Source organism: Oncorhynchus mykiss, chromosome 2 (genome assembly GCF_057628025.1).
Source record: "Oncorhynchus mykiss isolate SJ-2025 chromosome 2, ASM5762802v1, whole genome shotgun sequence".
NCBI lineage: Eukaryota > Metazoa > Chordata > Actinopteri > Salmoniformes > Salmonidae > Oncorhynchus > Oncorhynchus mykiss.
Window position 1 is genome coordinate 87063343 of NC_143023.1, and position 18080 is coordinate 87081422.

General features: G+C 42.9%; 1 long non-coding RNA gene across 2 annotated transcripts; it reads right to left on the reverse strand.

The window, feature by feature from the left end:
- Nucleotides 1–502: 502 nt before the first annotated feature.
- On the reverse strand, nt 503–18047 carry LOC149985288 (uncharacterized). 2 transcript variants are annotated; one of them, XR_016489016.1, is made up of 5 exons: nt 17740–18047; nt 11071–11146; nt 10803–10974; nt 10518–10639; nt 503–4184 (listed from the first exon to the last, which is right to left on the reverse strand). It is a non-coding gene; the product is annotated as an uncharacterized LOC149985288 (long non-coding RNA). The 2 variants fall into 2 exon arrangements; XR_016489009.1 differs by having other exon boundaries at nt 11071–11235.
- Between the last annotated feature and the right edge of the window lie 33 nt (nt 18048–18080).

The window sequence follows — 18080 nt, forward strand, 5'->3', positions numbered from 1 at the left end:
AGGAGGTGACCCAAGAACCCAATGACCACACTGACAGAACTACAGAGTACATTGGCTGAGATGGGAGAACATGCCCGAAGGACAACAGTCTCTACAGCACTTTAAAAAAAAAGGCACATGAAAGACTTGAAGCATTAGGCAAAAGATTATGTGGTCTGATGAGACAAAAATATAACTATTTTGCCTGAATGCAAAGCACTATGTTTAGAGAAAACCAGGCACAGCTCATCACCCATCTAAAACGATCCTTACCCTGAAGCATGTTGGTCCAAAAGGACAATGACCCCAAGCATACAGCCAAAGCAGCACTGGAATGGCTTCAGAACAAGAACATGAAAGTCCTTGAGCGGCCCAGCCAAAGCACAAATTTTAATACCATTGAAGATCTGTGTAAAAACTTGAAGATTGCTGTTCACAACTACTCCCAATCTAACAGAGCACGATCAAATCTGCAAGGAAGAAAATCCCCATTCCAGACTACAAAACTGACAGACATACCCAAGACGACTCAAAGCTATTTTTTATTTCACCTTAATTTAACCAGGTAGGCCAGTTGAGAACAAATTCTCATTTACAACTGCGACCTGGACAAGATAAAACAAAGCAGTGCGACACAAACAACAGAGTTACACATGGAATAAACAAACGTAGAGTCAATAACACAATAGAAAAAGTCTATATACAGTGTGTGCAAATGAAGAGTTGGGAGGTAAGGTAATAAATAGGCCATAGAGGCAAAATAATTACAATTTAGCAATTAACACTGGAGTGATAGATGTGCAGAAGATTAATCTGCAAGTAGAGATACTGGGGTGCAAAGGAGCAAAAAATAATAATAACAATATGTGGATGAGGTAGTTGGGTGGGTAATTTACAGATGGGCGGCCAAAGGAGGAGTTGGCTTTGGGGGTGACCAGTGAAATATACCTGCTGGAGCGCGTGCTACGGGTAGGTGCTGCTATGGTGACCAGTGAGCTGAGATAGGGCGGGGCTTTACCTAGCAAAGGCTTATAGATGACCTGGAGCAAGTGGGTTAGGCAACGAATATGAAGCAAGGGCCAGCCAATGAGAGCATACAGGTCGCAGTGGTGGGTAGTATGTGAAGGAGGCTTAGGTGACAAAACGGATGGCACTGTGATAGACTGCATCCAATTTGCTGAGTAGAGTGTTGGAGGCTATTTTGTAAATGACATCACCGAAGTCAAGGATTTGTAGGATAGTCAGTTTTACGAGGGTATGTTTGACAGTATGAGCGAAGGATGCTTTGTTGCGAAATAGGAAGCTATTTCTAGATTTAATTTTGGATTGGAGATGCTTAATATGAGTCTGGAAGGAGAGTTTACAGTCTAACCAGACACCTAGGTATTTGTAGTTGTCCACATATAAGTCAGAACCATCCAGAGTAGTGATACTAGACAGGCAGGCAGGTGCAGGCAGCGATCGGTTGAAGAGCACGCATTTAGTTTTACTTACATTCAAGAGCAGTTGGAGGCCACAGAAGGAGAGTTGTATGGCATTGAATCTCGTCTGGAGGTTTGTTAACACAGTGTCCAAAGAAGGGCCAGAAGTATACAGAATGGTGTCATCTGCGTAGAGGTGGATCAGAGAATCACCAGCAGCAAGAGCAACATCATTTATGTAAACAGAGAAAAGATTCAGCCTGAGAATTTAACCCTGTGGCACCCCCATAGAGACTTCCAGAGGTCTGGCCAACAGGCCCTCTGATTTGACACACTGAACTCTATCTGAGTAGTAGTTGGTGAACCAAGCGAGGCAATCGTTTGAGAAACAAAGGCTGTTGAGTCTGCCGATAAGAATGTGGTGATTGACAGAGTCGAAAGCCTTGGCAAGATTGATGAATACGGCTGCACAGTATTGTCTTTTATTGATGGTGGTTATGATATTGTTTAGGACCTTGAGCGTGGCTGAGGTGCACCCATGACCAGCTCGGAAACCAGATTGCATAGCAGAGAAGGCACGGTGGGATTCAAAATGGTTGGTGATCTGTTTGCTAACTTAGCTTTCAAAGACCTTGCTAAGGAAGGGTAGGATAGATATAGGTCTGTAACAGTTTGGGTCTAGAGTGTCTCCCCCCTTGAAGATGGGGAGATCGTGGCAACTTTCCAATCTTTGTGGATCTCAGACCATACAAAAAAGATTGAACTGGCTAGTAATAGGGGTTACAACAATTTCGGCAGATAATTTTAGAAAGAGAGGGTCCAGATTGTCTAGCCCGGCTGATTTGTAGGGGTCCAGATTTTGCAGCTCTTTCAGAACATCAGCTATCTGGATTTGGGTGGGGGAGGCTTGGGAAAGTTGCTGAGGGGGGTACAGGGCTGTTGACCGGGGTAGGGGTAGCCAGGTGGAAACCATGGCCAGCCGTAGAAAAATGCGTATTGAAATACTCGATTATAGTAGATTTGTCAGTGGTGACAGTGTTTCCTAGCCTCAGTGCAGTGGGCAGCTGGGAAGAGGTGCTCTTATTCTCCATGGACTTTACAGTGTCCCAAAAACTTTTTGGAGTTTGTGCTACAGGATGAACATTTCTGTTTGAAAAAGCTAGCCTTTGCTTTCCTAACTGCCTATAATCGCCGCCAAAGGTGCTTAGGGGTGTAAAGACTTATGTACATTTGATTTCATTTTCAATAAAGTTGCAAACATTTCTAAAAATATGTTTTCACTGTCATTATGGGGTATTGTGTGTAGATGGTTGAGATAAATATATTTAATACATTTTGAATTCAGGCTGTAAGACAACAAAATGTGGAATAAGTCAAGGGGTATGAATACTTTCTGAAGGCACTGTAGATTTCCTTGATTACTTCACTCCTCTCATTTTCTCATACAAACATGTTGTTTAAACAATTCCTAAGTGCTATTACCATCTTCTGGTTAAAAAGCTTTCAGAAAATAGAGACATCAAGGCAAAACTAAAGCGCTTCATTGAAATGTACAGACAGACATTCCTCTTCATTAAGAGGGAAAACTCAATCGGAAGCAGAGAACTCAATGACCAGTGACACAAGTATGAACTCTTTGCTAGCTGAACATCGATCCAGTATCCCTGCACATTGTAAATATGGTACTGGAACTGACCCTGTATATAGTATGCTAATTTACTCTATCGTGTTCTTCTTTTTTGTATATCTTGTGTGTTTTTGTACTACCTTGTTAATTTTAGTATTACATAGTTCTTGATTACTGCATTGTTGGGGTTAGGGAAAGGCATTTCACTGTAGTTGTCTATGTGACACTTGAAAAATCACCCATGTATTCTAGGGCTGTTATGATAACAGTATCGTGATACTCCTTAGTATCGTGGCAAAGAAACAAAACACGAAGCGGATGTAACTTCTTTAAGAAAACACCCATAATGTTGGAAACAAATGTATTTATGTTGTCATCCAGAGTCACATTTATTTATTTTCCAAAATATGCACACAATATTGTACATACAGCAGGTTTTTAAAGGACCAAAGAGTTTGGTCTGCTTCGTGTTTTAATTTTTGCCATGGAAAAAAATTAAGATACTGTTATTTTCACAGCCCTATTAAAATCAAATCAAATAAAATGTATTTATATAGCCCTTCGTACATCAGCTGATATCTCAAAGTGCTGTACAGAAACCCAGCCTAAAACCCCAAACAGCAAGCAATGCAGGTGTAGAAGCACAGTGGCTAGGAAAAACTCCCTAGAAGGGCAGAAACCTAGAACCAGGCTCTGAGGGGTGGCCAGTCCTCTTCTGGCTGTGCCGGGTGGAGATTATAACAAAACATGGTCAAGATGTTCAAATGTTCATAAATGACCAGCATGGTCGAATAATAATAAGGCAGAACAGTTGAAACTGGAGCAGCAGCACAGTCAGGTGGACTGGGGACAGCAAGGAGTCATCATGTCAGGTATTCCTGGGGCATGGTCCTAGGGCTCAGGTCCTCCGAGAGAGAGAAGGAAAGAGAGAATTAGAGAGAGCATATGTGGGATGGCCAGTCCTCTTCTGGCTGTGCCGGGTGGAGATTATAACAGAACATGGCCAAGATGTTCAAATGTTCATAAATGACCAGCATGGTCGAATAATAATAAGGCAGAACAGTTGAAACTGGAGCAGCAGCACAGCCAGGTGGACTGGGGACAGCAAGGAGTCATCATGTCAGGTAGTCCTGGGGCATGGTCCTAGGGCTCAGGTCCTCCGAGAGAGAGAGAAAGAGAGAAGGAGAGAATTAGAGAACACACACTTAGATTCACACAGGACACCGAATAGGACAGGAGAAGTACTCCAGATATAACAAACTGACCCTAGCCCCCCGACACATAGACTACTGCAGCATAAATACTGGAGGCTGAGACAGGAGGGGTCAGGAGACACTGTGGCCCACTCCGAGGACACCCCCGGACTGGGCCAAACAGGAAGGATATAACTCCACCCACTTTGCCAAAGCACAGCCCCCACACCACTAGAGGGATATCTTCAACCACCAGCTTACCATCCTGAGACAAGGCTGAGTATAGCCCACAAAGACCTCCGCCACGGCACAACCCGGGGGGGGGGGGGGGGGGGGGGGGGGGGCAACCCAGACAGGATGACCACATCAGTGACTCAACCCACTCAGGTGACTCACCCCCTCCAGGGACGGCATGAGAGGGCCCCAGTAAGCCAGTGACTCAGCCCCTGTAATAGGGTTAGAGGCAGAGAATCCCAGTGGAAAGAGGAGAACCGGCCAGGCAGAGACAGCAAGGGCGGTTCGTTGCTCCAGAGCCTTTCCGTTCACCCTCCCACTCCTGGGCCAGACTACACTCAATCATATGACCCACTGAAGAGATGAGTCTTCAGTAGAGACTTAAAGGTTGAGACCGAGTTTGCGTCTCTGACATGGGTAGGCAGACCGTTCCATAAAAATGGAGCTCTATAGGAGAAAGCCCTGCCTCCAGCTGTTTGCTTAGAAATTATAGGGACAATTAGGAGGCCAAGCTAAAGTGCTTCACTAAAATATACAGACAGACATTCCTCTTCATTAGAGAGAAGGCAAAGGGAAGCAGAGAAAACTGAATTGTCAGTAAGCAAAGTATGGACTCTTAACTAGCTTAACATCACCCACGTACCCACGTAGTCCATCTGTTGGACCACTTAGTCTGTCTCTCCAGGGTTGCATTCATTAGAACCAAACAGAGGAAAACGGACTGAAACATGGAGGGACTAGCTGAACTTGTCCAATAAGAACAATGATTTTAATTTCCCCTTGCAAAACGTTTTGCTATGGTGTGCTCTAATGAATACGACATACACTGAACAAAAACAAAACGCAACATACAGTGACTCTGGAAAGCTGCCCTTCTAGGCAGAGTTGCAAAGAAAAAGCCATATCTCAGACTGGCCAATAAAAATAAAAGATTGAGATGGGCAAAAGAACACTAGACAGATGAACTCTGCCTAGAAGGCCAGTATCCGGAGTCGCCTCTTCACTGTTGACGTTGAGACTGGTGTTTTGCTGGTATTATTTAATGAAGCTGCCAGTTCAGGACTTGTGAGGCATCTGTTTCTCAAACTAGACACTAATGTACTTCTCCTCTTGCTCAGTTGTGCACCGGAGCCTCCCACTCCTCTTTCTATTCTGGTTAGAGCCAGTTTGCGCTGTTCTGTGAAGGGAGTAGTACACAGCGTTGTATGAGATCTTCAGTTTCTTGGCAATATCTCACATGGAATAGCCTTCATTTCTCAGAACAAGAATAGTCTGACGAGTTTCAGAAGAAAGTTATTTGTTTCTGGTCATTTTGAGCCTGTAATCGAACCCACAAATGCTGATGCTCCAGATACTCAACTGATCTAAAGGCGGTTTTATTGCTTCTTAAAATCAGCACAACAGTTTTCAGCTGTGCTAACATAATTGCAAAAAGGTTTTCTAATTAGACTGCTGGCTTGCTTCTGAAGCTAAGCAGGGTTGGTCCTGGTCAGTACATGGATGGGAGACCAGATGCTGCTGGAAGTGTTGTTGGAGGGCCAGTAGAAGGCACCCTTTCCTCTTGTCTAAAAAAATATCCCAATGCCCCAGGGCAGTGATTGGGGACACTGCCCTGTGTAGGGTGCCGTCTTTCGGATGGGACGTTAAACGGGTGTCCTGACTTTCTGAGGTCATTAAAGATCCCATGGCACTTATTGTAAGAGTAGGGGTGTTAACCCCGGTGTCCTGGCTAAATTCCCAATCTGGCCCTCAAACCATCACGGCCACCTAATAATCCCCAGTTTAAAATTGGCTCATTCATCCCCTGTAACTATTCCCCAGGTTGTTGCTGCAAATGAGAATGTGTTCTCAGTCAACTTACCTGGTAAAATAACGGATAAATAAAAAATAAATAAAATGATACAACTTTGGTTAGCTACAACGTGCATTGGAACACGAGTGATGGTTGCTGATAATGGTCCTCTGTACGCCTATGTAGATATTCCATTAAAAATCAGCCGTTTCCAGCTACAATAGTCATTTACAACATTAACAATGTCTACACTGTATTTCTGATGAATTGTGATGTTATTTTAAAATTGACTTTTTTTTTTGTTGCTTTTCTTTAAAAAAGAAGGACATTTCTTAGTGACCCTAAACTTTTGAACGGTAGTGTATATCTCGACACAATCCTGTCTCGGAGATCTACAGACAATTCCTCTGACCTTGTGGCTTGGTTTTTGCTCTGACGTGCACTGTCAACTGTGGGACCTGATATAGACAAGTGTGTGCCTTTCCAAATCATGTCCAATCAATTGAATTTACCACAGGTGGACTTCAATCAAGTTGTAGAAACATCTCAAGGATGATCAATGGAAACAGGATGCACCTGAACTCAATGTCTAGTCTCATAGCAAAGGGTCTGAATACTTGATCTGTTTTTTATTTCTTAGACATTTGCAAAAAAAATCCAAAAAACTGTTTTCGCTTTGTCATTATAGGGTATTATGTGTAGATTAATGAGGAACATTTGAGATTTTATCCATTTTAGAATAAGGCTGTAAAGTAAAAAAAAAAAAGTAAATGGGTCTGAATACACTGTATAACAGCCTCCACTCTTCTGGGAAGGCTTTCCACTAGATATTGGAACATTAGTGCCTTGACTTGCTTCCATTCAGCCACAAGCGCATTAGTGAGGTCGGCTACTGATGTTGGCCGATTAGGCCTGGCTCGCAGTCGGCGTTCCAATTCATCCCAAGGGTGTTCGATGGGTTTGAGGTCAGGGCTCTGTGCAGGCCAGTCAAACTCTTCCACACCGAACTCAACAAACCATTTCTGTATTTACCTTGCTTTGTGCATGGGGCCACTGGCATGCTGAAACAGGAAAGGGCCTTCCCCAAACTGTTGCTACAAATTTGGAAGCATAGGATCGTCTAGAATGTCATTGTCGCTCCTAGACGTTTACACTTCACAATACCAGCACGTACAGTTGACCGAGGCGGCTATAGCAGGGCAGAAATTTGACAAACTGACTTGTTGGAAAGGTGGCATCCTATGACGGTGCCACGTTGAAAGTCACTGAGCTCTTAAAAAAAATATATATAGACTAATCCAGCAATTTTAAGGGTTGTCCACATACTTTTTAATATATAGTGCACCTTTAAAAATGTAAAGGCGTAGATCAGAAAACTAGTCAGTCACAAAACCCACTGGCTCCAGGTCATCTATAAGTCTTTGCTAGGTAAAGCCCCGCCTGATCTCAGCTCACTGGTCACCATAGCAACACCCACCCGTAGCACATGCTCCAGCAGGTTTATTTCACTGGTCATCCCCAAAGCCAACTCCTCCTTTGGCCGCGTTTCCTTCCAGTTCTCTGCTGCCAATGACTGGAACGAATTGCAAAAATCACTGAAGCTGGAGACTTATATCTCCCTCACTAACTATAAGCATCAGCTGTCAGAGCAGCTTACTGATCACTGTACCTGTACACAGCCCATATGTAAATAGAGACATTGGGCTGTGCATTATCTTGCTGAAACATGAGGTGATAGCGGGTGAGTGGCACGACAATGGGCCTCAGGATCTCGTCACGGTATCTCAGTGAATTAAATTGCCATTGATAAAATGCAATTGTGTTTGATGTCCGTACTTTATGCCTGCCCATACCCCCAAAATGGGGCACTCTGTTCACAACGTTGAACAGCAAACTGAAGGTCCTGGGCTGGCGTGGTTACACGTAGTCAGCGGTTGTGAGGCAGGTTGGACATACTACCAAATTCTAAAACAAATGTTGTTGGAGGCGGCTTATGGCAGAGTTATGAACATTTAATTCTCTCTCAACAACTCTGGTGGACATTTCTGCAGTTAGCATGCCAATTGCACGCTCCCTCAAAATTTGAGACATGTGGCATTGTGCTGTGACAAAATGTGGCAAAATTTGAAGTGGCCATTTTTTCTCCCCAGCACAAGGTGCACCGGTGTAATCATGCTGTTTAATCAGCTTCTTGATATGCCACACCTGTCAGGTGGATGGATTATCTTGGCAAAGGAGAAATGCTCACTAACAGGGATGTAAACTAATTTGTGCCCAAAATTTGAGAGAAATAAGCTTTTTGTGCTTTATGAACATTTCTGGGATCAACACTTTACATGCGGGGCGGCAGGTAGCCTAGAGGTTGGGCTAGTAACCGAAAGGTTGCTGGATCGAATCCCCAAGCTGACAAGGTAAAAATCTGTCATTCTGCCCCTGAGCAAGGCCGTTATCCCACTGTTCCCTGGTAGGCCATCATTGAAAAGAAGAATTTGTTCTTAACTGACTTGCCTAGATAGAGATATATATATATATATATATATATATATATATATATATATATATATATATATATATATATATATATATATATATATATATATAGTGCCTTGCGAAAGTATTCGGCCCCCTTGAACTTTGCGACCTTTTGCCACATTTCAGGCTTCAAACATAAAGATATAAGACTGTATTTTTTTGTGAAGAATCAACAACAAGTGGGACACAGTCATGAAGTGGAACGACATTTATTGGATATTTCAAACTTTTTTAACAAATCAAAAACTGAAAAATTGGGCGTGCAAAATTATTCAGCCCCTTTACTTTCAGTGCAGCAAACTCTCTCCAGAAGTTCAGTGAGGATCTCTGAATGATCCAATGTTGACCTAAATGACTAATGATGATAAATACAATCCACCTGTGTGTAATCAAGTCTCCGTATAAATGCACCTGCACTGTGATAGTCTCAGAGGTCCGTTAAAAGCGCAGAGAGCATCATGAAGAACAAGGAACACACCAGGCAGGTCCGAGATACTGTTGTGAAGAAGTTTAAAGCCGGATTTGGATACAAAAAGATTTCCCAAGCTTTAAACATCCCAAGGAGCACTGTGCAAGCGATAATATTGAAATGGAAGGAGTATCAGACCACTGCAAATCTACCAAGACCTGGCCGTCCCTCTAAACTTTCAGCTCATACAAGGAGAAGACTGATCAGAGATGCAGCCAAGAGGCCCATGATCACTCTGGATGAACTGCAGAGATCTACAGCTGAGGTGGGAGACTCTGTCCATATGACAACAATCAGTCGTATATTGCACAAATCTGGCCTTTATGGAAGAGTGGCAAGAAGAAAGCCATTTCTTAAAGATATCCATAAAAAGTGTCGTTTAAAGTTTGCCACAAGCCACCTGGGAGACACACCAAACATGTGGAAGAAGGTGCTCTGGTCAGATGAAACCAAAATTGAACTTTTTGGCAACAATGCAAAACGTTATGTTTGGCGTAAAAGCAACACAGCTGAACACACCATCCCCACTGTCAAACATGGTGGTGGCAGCATCATGGTTTGGGCCTGCTTTTCTTCAGCAGGGACAGGGAAGATGGTTAAAATTGATGGGAAGATGGATGGAGCCAAATACAGGACCATTCTGGAAGAAAACCTGATGGAGTCTGCAAAAGACCTGAGACTGGGACGGAGATTTGTCTTCCAACAAGACAATGATCCAAAACATAAAGCAAAATCTACAATGGAATGGTTCAAAAATAAACATATCCAGGTGTTAGAATGGCCAAGTCAAAGTCCAGACCTGAATCCAATCGAGAATCTGTGGAAAGAACTGAAAACTGCTGTTCACAAATGCTCTCCATCCAACCTCACTGAGCTCGAGCTGTTTTGCAAGGAGGAATGGGAAAAAAAATGCAGTCTCTCGATGTGCAAAACTGATAGAGACATACCCCAAGCGACTTACAGCTGTAATCGCAGCAAAAGGTGGCGCTACAAAGTATTAACTTAAGGGGGCTGAATAATTTTGCACGCCCAATTTTTCAGTTTTTGATTTGTTAAAAAAGTTTGAAATATCCAATAAATGTCGTTCAACCTCATGATTGTGTCCCACTTGTTGTTGATTCTTCACAAAAAAATACAGTTTTATATCTTTATGTTTGAAGCCTGAAATGTGGCAAAAGGTCGCAAAGTTCAACGGGGCCGAATACTTTCGCAAGGCACTGTATATATATATTTATTTTTCTGTTCAGTGTACTTCTCAGCCTTTACTTACAGTCCACGTTCCATTTGATGCTCCTGGCGGAGACCTTGGAGTCTCCAGAACCGTCTGTAGCTTCTGGGCGATCTCCGACTGGTTCACCTCAGCCACATTCAGCTTCTCCCCCTCCAGCTTCTCTGCGACACGCATATAAAGACAACAGCATTCATTTGGTCATAAATAAAGACATTCCTGTCAAAGAGAGAAAGGCCAGATGGAGAAGGTGATTGGTAGTAGAGTGGAATTAGTGTTCCTTTAAGTTTGATGGAGAACCAATAGGGGATTTGAATTGTTCCTCACCAGAGTTTCTGCAGAACCTGCCCGTCGCATAGATCTTCAGCCAGGTCCTTCACAATGATCCTCTCTCCTACCAACATATCATTGATTCAATCGATCAGCACTTCCTGGAGTTCCTGTAGTTTGCTGTCGTTGTTGGAGTTGGGGTCGACCATGGTGCGGACCTCATTCTCCTCTGCAGAAACAGAAAGAACAGTTGAGTTTAGCCAGTTTTAAGACCTTTCATAATTTATGACCAGGGCTCTTAGATTGTGATATTTGCTCTACTTACCTAACATGGTGTCTTCTGGGTCCAGTTCATATTGGGTGGGGCTCAGTGACAGGTTGATGGCATTCATCCCTTCCTCCTGGAGGACGACCACACCTCATCACTGTCAAACGCTCCCTAAAACACTTCTGCGAGCAGGCCTTTTTTAATCGACCTGGCCCGGGTATCCTGGAAGGATATTGACCTCGTCCCATCAGTTGAGGTTGCCTGGTCATTCTTTAAAAGTAACTTCCTCACCATCTTAGATAAGCATGCTTCGTTCAAAAAATGCAGAACTAAGAACAGATATAGAGCCCTTGGTTCACTCCAGACCTGACTGCCCTCGACCAGCACAAAAGCATCCTGTGGCAGACTGCAATAGCATCGAATAGTCCCTGCGATACATGCAGTCAGTCAGGAAAGCAATGGCCAGCTTTTTCACGCAGAAATTTGCATCCTGTAGCTCTAACTCCAAAAAGTTCTGGGATACTGTAAAGTCCATGGAGAACAAGAGCACCTCCTCCCAGCTGCCCACTGCACTGAGGCTAGCTAACACGGTCACCACCGATAAATCCATGATAATCGAAAACTTCAACAAGCATTTCTCAACGGCTGGCCATGCCTTCCTCCTGGCTACTCCAACCTCGGGCCAACAGCCCCCCCCCCCCCTCCCCGCAGCTACTCGCCCAAGCCTCCCCAGCTTCTCCTTTACCCAAATCCAGATAGCAGATGTTCTGAAAGAGCTGCAAAACCTGGACCCGTACAAATCAGCTGGGCTTGACAATCTGGACCCCCTATTTCTGAAACTATCCGCCGCCATTGTCGCAACCCCTATTACCAGCCTGTTCAACCTCTCTTTCATATCGTCAGATCCCCAAGGATTGGAAAGCTGCCGCAGTCATCCCCCTCTTCAAAGGGGGAGACACCCTGGACCCAAACTGTTACAGACCTATATCCATCCTGCCCTGCCTATCTAAGGTCTTCGAAAGCCAAGTCAACAAACAGGTCACTGACCTCGAATCCCACCGTACCTTCTCCGCTGTGCAATCTGGTTTCCGAGCCGGTCACGGGTGCAGCTCAGCCACGCTCAAGGTACTAAACGATATCATAACCGCCATCGATAAAAGACAGTACTGTGCAGCTGTCTTCATCGACCTGGCCAAGGCTTTCGACTCTGTCAATCACCATATTCTTATCGGCAGACTCAGTAGCCTCGGTTTTTCTAATGACTGCCTTGCTTGGTTCACCAACTACTTTGCAGACAGAGTTCAGTGTGTCAAATTGGAGGGCATGTTGTCCGGTCCTCTGGCAGTCTCTATGGGGGTGCCACAGGGTTCAATTCTCGGGCCGACTCTTTTCTCTGTATATATCAATGATGTTGCTCTTGCTGCAGGAGATTCCCTGATCCACCTCTACGCAGACAACACCATTCTGTATACTTCTGGCCCTTCCTTGGACACTGTGCTATCTAACCTCCAAACAAGCTTCAATGCCATACAACACTCCTTCCGTGGCCTCCAACTGCTCTTAAATGCTAGTAAAACCAAATCATGCTTTTCAACCGTTCGCTGCCTGCACCCGCACGCCCGACTAGCATCACCACCCTGTATGGTTCTGACCTAGAATATGTGGACATCTATAAGTAACTAGGTGTCTGGCTAGACTGTAAACTCTCCCTCCAGACTCATATCAAACATCTCCAATCCAAAATCAAATCTAGAGTCGGCTTTCTATTCCGCAACAAAGCCTCCTTCACTCACGGCGCTAAACTTACCCTAGTAAAACTGACTATCCTACCGATCCTCGACTTCGGCGATGTCATCTGCAAACTGGATGCAGTTTATCACAGTGCCATCCGTTTTGTTACTAAAGCACCTTATACCACCCACCACTGCGACCTGTATGCTCTAGTCGGCTGGCCCTCGCTACATATTCGTCGCCAGACCCACTGGCTCCAGGTCATCTACAAGTCCATGCTAGGTAAAGCTCCGCCTTATCTCAGTTCACTGGTCACGATGGCAACACCGACCCGTAGCACGCGCTCCAGCAGGTGTAACTCACTGATCATCCCTAAAGCCAACACCTCATTTGGCCGCCTATCCTTCCAGTTCTCTGCTGCCTGTGACTGGAACAAATTGCAAAAATCGCTGAAGTTGGAGACTTATCTCCCTCACCAACTTTAAACATCTGCTATCTGAGCAGCTAGCCGATCGCTGCAGCTGTACATAGTCCATCGGTAAATAGCCCACCCAATTTACTTACCTCATCCCCATACTGTTTTTATTTATTTACTTTTCTGCTCTTTTGCGCACCGGTATCTCTACCTGCACATGACGTGATCATTTATCACTCCAGTGTTAATCTGCAAAATTGTAATTATTCGCCTACCTCCTCATGCCTTTTACACACAATGTATATAGACTCTTTTTTTCTTTTTTTTCTACTGTGTTATTGACTTGTTTATTGTTTACTCCATGTGTAACTCTGTGTTGCTGTCTGTTCACACTGCTATGCTTTATCTTGGCCAGGTCGCAGTTGTAAATGAGAACTTGTTCTCAACTAGCCTACCTGGTTAAATAAAGGTGAAATAAAAATAAATAAAAAATAAGGATCAAAATTGGCACCATCCTCTCTGAAGTGCTTCCAAACAGTGCATGATAGCACTGCAATAGTGTTCCCACACCACTAATACACTAGCTAACTACTCCCACAGCCATTTGGTCCAAATAACCTAGCATTAACACAGGAGTAGAATTGGGTTTTGCTTGCTTTATCATGTCTAATATGGTATGTTATTGAGGAGTAGTGGTTCTTTCTGTAAGTGGTTTCCCTCACTGATTTCTCTGTCTTTCCTCAAGGAATATGGATTTCCCCTCACCTACACATGGGAAAAACACTGCAGTTTCATCTACTACTTAGTGGCCCTCCTCCGTCCACATACAGTCCTTCTCCAAATACTATATCTCACAACATAGAGATGTTCTAAAAGGGATGACTCTTACTGGTCTTAAATCAATATAACAAAAAAAATCCTTAACTCACTGCACCACCTCAGCTTTTGGTGTCACCGTTCCTAAATATACATATCCAATCTGACACTGTTCTCAGTTAATCAAGACAATGTCATTTCCCCATCTGTTAGTTAGTCTCGGATATCCCCGACCTTGGAGCGACGTGAGCCTATAGGCATTCAAAGATTGCGGAAGTAAGCCGTCTGGCTCGAGAGATCTGTTAGTAGTCAATTTGTCTCGCAGGTGTGATGTTCGGATGTACCGATCCTATGCAGGTGTTGTTACACGTGGTCTGCCACTGCGAGCAAGATCAGCTGTCCATCCTGTCTCCCTGTAGTGCTGTCTTAGGCGCCTCACAGTACAGACATTGTAATTTATTGCCCTGGCCACATCTACAGTCCTCATGCCTCCTTGCAGCATGCCTAAGGCACGTTCGCGCAGGGACACTGGGCATCTTTCTTTTGGTGTTTTTCAGAGTCAGTAGAAAGGCCTCTTTAGTGTCCTAAGTTTTCATAACTGTGACCTTAATTGTCTACCGTCTAAGCTCTTAGTCTTAACGACCGTTCCACAGGTGCATGTTCATTAATTGTTTATGGTTCATTTAACAAGCATTGGAAACAGTGTTTAAACCCTTTACAATGAAGATCTGTGAAGTTATTTGGATTTTTACGACTTATCTTTTGAAAGACAGGGTCCTGAAAAAGGGACTTTTCTTTTTTTGCTGAGTTTACTTACTACTATTGAGGTACTTTGCATGTTAGCTTACCCTTTCCCTAAACGTTTAACCTAACCTTAATTATTCCATGATATAATTTCTGATCAGTTTTTATGAGGCACTTTTGTTTGTTCCCTGCCATCTCTATTGAATGGTGTTGCTCTAGTTGCAGTAAAACCATGTGCGGTTATAATTTGCAAGACAGCACTGAATGTTGGCTTCAACTTGGTTCTCCATATAAAGTGTTCCATTACAAAAGGGAATCCAATTTTAACTTAACTTGGCAATGTCTGTATGAATCCTGTATAAGCTACTTGCTCAGCCCGCAAATTAAAGATAAAATCAACTGCTATCGCAATTATACACGCATCATTAACTTTTCTGCCAGATCTTGACCCCGGGCCAGTACATTTTTCCATTTGGGTCAGTAGCTTTCAGTTTGCACTGGCAAGTTTACCTAAATGTCAAGCCCCGCTGTGTGCGGTGCGCATAGGGCCTATATATGTAACACTTTGTGTAGCCATTAGCGATGCTAATGATAGCCTAACTGTTTTTTGGTAGATGGAAAGGCCATTAAAAGTTAACTACAAAGTAGCCTATCATGATTATTTGAACCAATCCTGTGGCCATTTGTTTTGAAATCTCCATCACAAGTGCGCTATACAAAATCCGCTGGCCTAACACAAAACTGGAGTAAATCAGTCCTTCTCCCAACTATGTGGTATCAAGCATCATATTTATTTTTTTATATTTTTTTGCAGAAAACATGACACTTTGAAATCTGCAATAAATACATTTTGCACTTTATTTTAATAGTATATTTTCTTTGCTGTTAGAGTAAATCTATCCAAATCAATGTAAGAACACAAGAGCATGCTAATGTAAAAGATGGCTAGTCATTATTATCCTGGTTCTGTACGGAATGCAGGCACATTATGGGACACAGGCCAGGTTATTATTAATAATAATACAAAAGAGGCCACAAGCCATCAAACAAAGCCAAGCTGCTTGAATTGTTGTGCCAGGAGTGGCATAAAGTCACCCAAAATCAAATGTGAAAGACTGGTGCCAAGACGCATGAAAGCTGTGATTGAAAAACAGGGTTATTCTACCAAAAATTTATTTCTGAACTCTTCTTAAGTTAAAACATTAGTATTGTGTTGTTTAAAAATGAATATGAACTTATTTTCTTTGCATCGAGGTCGAGGTCTGACAACACCGCATATTTTTTGTTATTTTGACCAGTTGTCATTTTCTGCAAATAAATGCTCTAAATGACAACATTTCTATTTGGAATCTGGGACAAATGTTGTCAGTAGTTTATAGAATAAAACAAATATGTTCATTTTACACAGACACATACCTTTAAACATTTTGCAGTGGTCTCTTCATTTTTTCTAGAGCTGTATATACACTACCGGTCAAAAGTTTTAGAACACCTACTCATTCAAGGGTTTGTCTTTATTTGTACTATTTTCGCAATGTTGAATAATAGTGAAGACAAAACAAACAAACCAAACTATTAAATAACACATTTGGAATCAAGTAGCAACCCAAAAAATTGTTAAATCAAAATATATTTTATATTTTAGACTCTTCAAATAGCCACAATTTTCCTTGATGACAGTTTTGCACACTTTTTTGGCATTCTCTAAATCAGCTTCATGAGGGAGTCACCTGGAACGCCATCCCATCTGGCGTGCGCTTAGTGGGACTATAATTTGTTTTTCAACAGGACAATGACTCAACACACCTATAGGCTGTGTATGGGCTATTTTTTTAGAAGGAGAGTGATGGAGTGCTGCATCTGATGACCTGGACTCCCCAATCCCCGACCTCTACCCAATTGAGATGGTCCGCAGAGTGAAGGAAAAGCAGCCAACAAGTGCTCAGCATATGTGAGAACTCCTTCAAGACGGTTGGAAAAGCATTCCTCATGAAGCTGGTTAATTTAAATGCATTCCAGGTGACTCCCTCGTGAAGCTGGTTGATAGAATGCCAAGAGTGTGCAAAGCTGGCATCAAGGCAAAGGCTGGCTACTTTGAAGGTACTCAAATATAAAATACACTTTGATTTGTTAAAAAAAAAATGTTGGTTACTACATGATTCCATGTGTGTTATTTCATAGTTTTGATGTCTTCACTATTATTCTAGAATGTAGAAAGTAGTAAAAAATACATTAAAACCCTTGAGTAGGTGTGTCCAAATGTGTAGGTGTCCAAACTTTTGACTGGTACTGTATATAAAAAAATCATCAAAAAATCTAAAATCCAAATCATGTGCTGGTGCTACTAATGGAGAAAAACGTTGGTGGTGGAAAAACTTAAGTGTATTGCCCCAACCCAGCAAACTTTTGCCATGACATATCATACTATTTTGAGCATACCGGATTTACGTTTACTATGTTACATCTACCCCTGAATCCAAGTTGCAGCAGTAGTGTTCCCTACATGCCAATCGTAGCCTGCATCTATAGTAAACAATCATACTGTAGTAAGTACTCTAGTAACTCTACTAGGCACTGCACTGTATGCACCCCCAGGCTGCCCTGCTGGTCAAGGAAGTTTAAATAGAATACATTATTTGAGTGCAATGACTAGTTTTCAGACAGGCCTATGTATTATGTATGTAGCCTAGATATGCCTCGAGGCTCATCCATTCTGATATCTTCAATGAATGTGCTGCGGGGAAAGCATGCAGGCGATTTCGTTATGGCTTTACCAGTAATGAATTGACAGAATCAGACGGAGTAGACAATAGATTAGGGTGTGATTTCATTGCACAATGCATTTTCTGTAATAATTTGCGCCGCTCAGATTGAAAAATTGCTGTAGCTAGAGTTCAAATGGGCTACACTGTCGTTCCATAAAATACACGTTTTCTTCCTGTCCGTTTCTGTTGACACACAAGCTCGCAAGTTAAGTTTAGACATGTTTCTTTACAGTATTGTTTTGATCTGACCTTTACCTTCTTTTGCTTTCTTTCTTCTTACTAAAGTTCCTCCAAGTTTTCCAGGAACGAGTTATTTTTTTTCTGGAAGAGGGAGATTTCGGAGTCGTCGGCGAAGAAGCCATGATCAAATTTAGCCAAAACTCAAAGGTACAATCAAAATGTAAAGTTACGCGTTTAGTAGATCTCTGAATTAAATTGATAAGTCACGTTCTGTTCGAAACAATGTTCATTATAACGGAAACGGAATTCCAAACATTCGTCCATCGCTCGAATCCTTTCCTTGTTCCCAGATGTAGTTCCCTCCCCTAACTTTGGCTCCGGAGTGGCGCAGCGGTCTAAGGCACTGCATCTCAGTG